Here is a 6,053-nt window from a genome sequence, read left to right on the forward strand (position 1 = left end):
ACCTTGTTAAGTCCAAGTTAGTGTGCCGGTTAACCACACACGCTCCACTAACGACTTAGACAAAGTGTAAAGTGTAATTTCATGGATTAGCACCTTATTCACATTTTTCCTAAGTAACTAAGATTGGGTATTATTAAGAGTTTAGTTACTTAGTATTTTTCATTAATACTTTTAATGAAGGGAGAATTCTAGTCCTGTCAAACCCGTTCGGCTAACGACCCTCCACCAGTCAAGCAAGCGGTGGGTGAGAGTGGACACCCATTAAGTTGCCATTTTATAGGCAACAACCTTATACCCACCTTATAGACCGGCTTCGTGAATGAGGCGTACTAGCGGTAAGACTGACTTTACTCTTATACATATATATATTATTAACTTATAATATTATAAAGTATAAGGGTTGAATTTTAACTTTTAAAATTCTAAGGGCTAACTTGGAATTAAAGTATTCATAAGTGAAAACTTTACAAATTCCAAAACTTGAGGGCAAGTTTTGAAACTATTCAAAACTAATTAATTCCATAACTTATGTGTTTAAAGTAGTTTTAATCCAAAAACTCTTCAAGTTCCATAACTTGAGGACAAGTTATGGAAGACTTTAAACTAATAAAAGAACTAACTTTTTCTTTATTTTATAACTTATGGATTTAATTATGGTTACATATTTTTCTTTAATGAAGTGACTCTTGAACTTTCATAACTTGAGGACAAGTTATGGAGTCATAAAAAATTATTCAATGACACAAGACTCTTCATTTTGTAACCATTGCCAAATATTATGAGTTTTATGAGTCTTTAATGTGACTCTTCATGTAACTTGAGGACAAGTTACACAAACACATTTTATACTCAACTCTTAGATTAAAATGGATTGAAAACAACTATTTCACTCAACATTTCTATTAATCTAAGCAACTCATAAGAACAAGATAATTCAAATCAAACTTTTTCATGTAATTAGTCTAAACCTTAAACTAATACAAAACATGAATCTATTGACAATTATCTCTTGAAAATGGATTAGCATGAACATTACCACATCAAAAACAAGTTTATAAGATCAAAAACAACTTAGGGTAATGTTCCTAGTCCATTTCTAGCCAAAAAACTCGAAAATATGTTGTCTGGGGGTCCAACTCGTCGAGTGCATGAACCAACTCGGCGAGTTGGATCGAATTCATCACTTTTTAGGCATGGACTCGTCGAGTCTCCTGATGGACTCGCCGAGTCTGATGGCCAGACAGCACCAAATTCGTTTTTTCAGCTTCTATTGCAGGTATAACAAGAAAACAAGCCTAGGCTCTGATACCACTGTTGGGTTTTGAGCATTCTAACACTCCTAAGTGTACATGCAACCCTAAATACCTTGGATCTATGTTTTCTCTATTATACATGCAAATAAGAACTTCCAAGGTATTATCCTAATCTAGCATACAAAACAATAATGTAACAAGATAGAATACATACCTCTTGATGTAGAAAGTCTTCATGAAGCTTGAGTGCTTAGTGCCCCAAGTGTGACACCTCAAATGGAATCACAATCATCAAAACACTTAGAATGACTTGAGAGAATTCTACACTCACCAAAATCGGCTAGCCCTTTCTTGAATACTAGTCGTGGCCGATTTTTCCTCAATAATAAGATGCTTATATAGTTACACAATTAGGGTAAACTCTTAATTGTCATGGCTTTCCATTTCCTTGGATCCATGGGTACAAATACACCATGGAGCATCCATGGACCATCCTATGGGTTTTAGCCCAACTTGATTCTCCATGGAGCATTAGCCCACTATACAAGTATGGATGATTTACACAATCAACCCATATATTTAATTAGTCTTCTTTTGATCACTTAATTAATCCTAGATTAATTCTTGATCAATACTAATTAAATAATCTTATTATTCTTATTATTAATATACTAGAACTTATAATATATTAATAACCATAAGTGTCTTATTTCTCTCATTATAGTCTATCCAAGTGCATGATGGTATGCAACCCAAATGGACCATGCCGGGTCGAGTCAAGTCTTACCAATTATAGTTATGTACTTAGACATTAATCCAACAATAATACGTATTTCATAGCAACTACTTCATATCTATGTGTTAGAAGAAAGTAACTACACACTCACATGTTAAGACGATTGTCGGACAGCACTACGACTCTTCAAGTAGTATTCGTTGATGAAATCAGGATATCTTCCAAAAACCGGGCTTCTCGCGGACAGAGCTTCGGCTTAAAAATTCTTTTCTTCTCGTGATCTTCGGTGCTTCGGGACCTGCTTTGGGTTTCGGGATGAAACCGGGGCTTCGGGGGTATAACTTGCACGTAAAACGAGGTAGTATGGGTGAGAGGAAAGAAATTGAGCAACAAAACTCGGCTGGCCTCGCTTTCTATTTATATGAGGCTGAAATTCTATGCTAATGTCGTGAGCCACTAATGCTCATGTCATGAGTTTGATGTCATGGCGTTCGTCATCAGGCCACTTACCCTGGAAGACGTCCATCAACTGCTCACGTCGTGAACTCTGACATAGATGGAAGTTCGTGCCCCAAACTTCAAAAATTCAAATCTTTCGCATACGAGCTCCGTTTTCGACGTTTTTTATATGCACGTGTAGGTGAGATTATGCTTTACAACTCTCGTTTAGACTCTGTTGGTTAATTTTGACTTTAACTTTTATTATATTATTTTTAGTAGACCGAGACAGGAAAACTCCCTTAGGAATTCATAACTCCTTCATCTGACGTCCGTTTTCGTCTGTCTTTTTACTGTTGGACTACTATCGACGAGATCTTCGATTCTCATTTAGATTGTTTCTGCTAGAAATGACTCGATCTCATATTCGAACTTTGGGCTGCATACCGCTAAGTCGAAACTTCGAAAAATCATAACTTCCTCATATGAAGTCAGATTTAGACGTTTCTTTTTATGCATGCTCTCGGTTTAACGTATTCTACGCCTTTCGTTTAGATTACTAAGGCTAAATATCGTTCTATCGTAAATTCACTATTTACATCACACAGTTTCGTACCAGTTCTGTCACGAAACTTCGACAGGTCATAACTTCTTCGTTATAACTCGGATTTCGGCAAATTAAGGAAAAATGACTACCAGAGTAATTATATTTGTTGCTTTTTTCACATTTAGGTAACTTTTTTTTATTTTTATACACATTAGACCATTTAACTTGCGATATGTGTTCACATATTGTCATTGTCACCGGCTATAGCAGGTGACAATTGTAATTGGTGAATAAATCAACAAGTTAAATAATTAAATGTGTATAAAAAAGTTGTCTAAATGTGAACCTTGATAAGTCATTTTTCCCACTTTTAATAGCGATTTTATTTTTCATATTTGGTTTTATTATTTTTTTCAAACGTTATTTTTAAAATATCCATAATTTCCTAAATATTAATTAAGTATTGATCAATTTTAAACTTTACTTTTTAAATAAAAATATGTTTTTGTTTTGTGAAATATTTTATATAATCTCTTATATTTTTTTCTTTTGTTTTTAAACATATACAATATTTTTAAAATAAATAGTATCTAACAATAAAATTAAATAAATTAAATATATAACAATAAAGTGACTAAGTGGACACATTTAACATTTAACAACTTTCTTTTTTTTTACATATTTTAGACAACTAAAATCACAAGTTTTTTTTTTGTACATATTTGACCATTTAACATATTATTATAGCAGTGACAATGATAATATGTAAACACATTTAACAAGTTCAATTATCAAATGTGTATAAAAAATGAAGTTGCTAAACGTGAACAAGACGAAAAGATAATTACCTTCACAAGTCATTTTCCCTAAAATTAAATTCTACGTAGCTAAAGATCGCAGGTAGCTTAATTACATGTGATTTTAGTTGTTATTTTCAAAAATCAAAATCAAAGGGTTTCTGGCATAGGAAGATGAGGAACACCAAATTTATGGAAAAACTGTGAATGCTTGGACCCATCTAAAGGAGAAATACAATTGTTGACAAATCTAAAATCGGAGAACACAATATTTCCGTCTTGAGATTGTGGGCTCAGGTTGATGTCATCGAGAGTTTCAACAATGAAGTAATTTAGATTCTGGTTTTCCTTGATGATAATACATACCAAGAATCCCCAAATCCTAAAATAAAAAATATTTGGATCTTCCTCAGAAATCAAAAATGTAAGGTTGGAACTCAATTCCTGATTTGTTCTTTGTTTGACTCGATGATATACATACCACGACGAGAGTACGGGTATGAGAGGAAGGGATATGATGAAGTATATTACTAGATTATCGGCATATGAGTTTTATGGTTGAGGTTCCTTTGAGATAAGATGAGAAAAAATAGAGATAAAGATGTAGTTTAGGTGAGATGGGATTTGAAGTTCACGTGTTTTTCTTTTCTTTTATAATTAAATTATTAAGAAATAAATTTTAAAAATGGTAAAAGTGGCAACTATAATAATTAATTGGTAAAAGCTAAGTGAGAAATTAATCTAAATAGAAATATGAAAATTAATATGATAAAATAATATATCATAAATTTAATGGTAAACTTGTCATTTTTATCATTCAGCACAGTCAGTCAGACATATAATCAGACAATATAGTTTTCGTCAGATATAGATTCAGTCAGCTTTAGACCCGGTCAGACTTCTAACTCAGTCAGATCTGACTTAATCAGTAACTATCAAACAACCTTAAGTAATTAAAATTTTTAATTATAATTATATCATAAAACCACTTTATTTTTGGAAATGACAAAGTCACTTACTCCTAATAATCACTTATATCTCAAAAAAGAGTTGAAATCATAACATCTCAATTAATAAAAATCACTTCTTACCACTATACCACTAGACAAGTAGATTATGTGATAAAGCCACTTAAAAGCCTATAAATATGTATCAATAAATGAACGGCAAAATTTATACCTTGACTACCATCTAAAATTATTCATAACCGATTTAGTCAAAATTAATAAGTAGTTTTAGTTTTAAATAATAATAAGTAGGTGATATAAATATTTTTTATTTTCAAATTTATTGTGTCTAAATAGCTCATTTAAAACGTTCATTTTATTAGAAATGGCAAACATTGGAGGCTGTGACTAGCAAACTGCCTGTCGTCCTCGGTTAACGTTGTTGCTTATGGGACTAGTTTTTCGTTTTTAGCGATAATGATAATCATCATGTTTATATATTAAATTATTAGTTATATAATACAAATTTATAATCAGGGGCGGAGCCAAGATTTTACGATAGGGGCTCACGATAAGATACTATTTATTTATTTATGTTCAAATAACATAATAGAGTCTATAAATTATGTGTAAACTATGTGAGGCCAGAGTCTTACCTTTAGGGACAATGAAAGCGTAAACTTTTCCATAATTCTCTTTTTTTATTATTATTAAACCCTATTACGATAAATGTATATGACTCGGCTTGTCTAATAGGTTTTTTCTTAAAAATAAAACAAGGAAAACAAAACACAACATCCTTTTTCACTTAATATTTCAAGTACCAAAAATTCTTAAACAAAACTTGTTAAAATTACGCTTACTACCGTTAGGACCATTAATATTGAAGAGATATTTTGATTTTTAAAGTTGGTATGATCCAAATTTAATATATAATCGTTTAATCATATCATGTTGGTTATTTGGATAACTTATGATTGAAGGTCTTCTCTAGGATCACGAATGAAATAATCTAATTTTACTTCTCCTAAATTTGACATGTTATTTTTTTGAGGTTACTAATTGATTCTTCGATATTATTATTCATTTGAAGATATGAGATTGTACTATAAACATCGATCTTTCCTAATATCATCACTAATATAATGTAATTGTGGTTCATGAACATTTTTTTTAGTTTGAGAAAAAAAAATCAATGGTTCTTTTTCTTGTTCATAACTTATTCTATCGTTATAAGAAACAAAATTACCAATCATAACAAAACTATTATTTACAAATTACAAAAGAAAAAAAAATGTGTAACAGCTAATAAGAATCGAAAATTACCTTCTTATT

Source organism: Lactuca sativa, chromosome 4 (genome assembly GCF_002870075.4).
Source record: "Lactuca sativa cultivar Salinas chromosome 4, Lsat_Salinas_v11, whole genome shotgun sequence".
NCBI classification, from domain to species: Eukaryota; Viridiplantae; Streptophyta; class Magnoliopsida; order Asterales; family Asteraceae; genus Lactuca; species Lactuca sativa.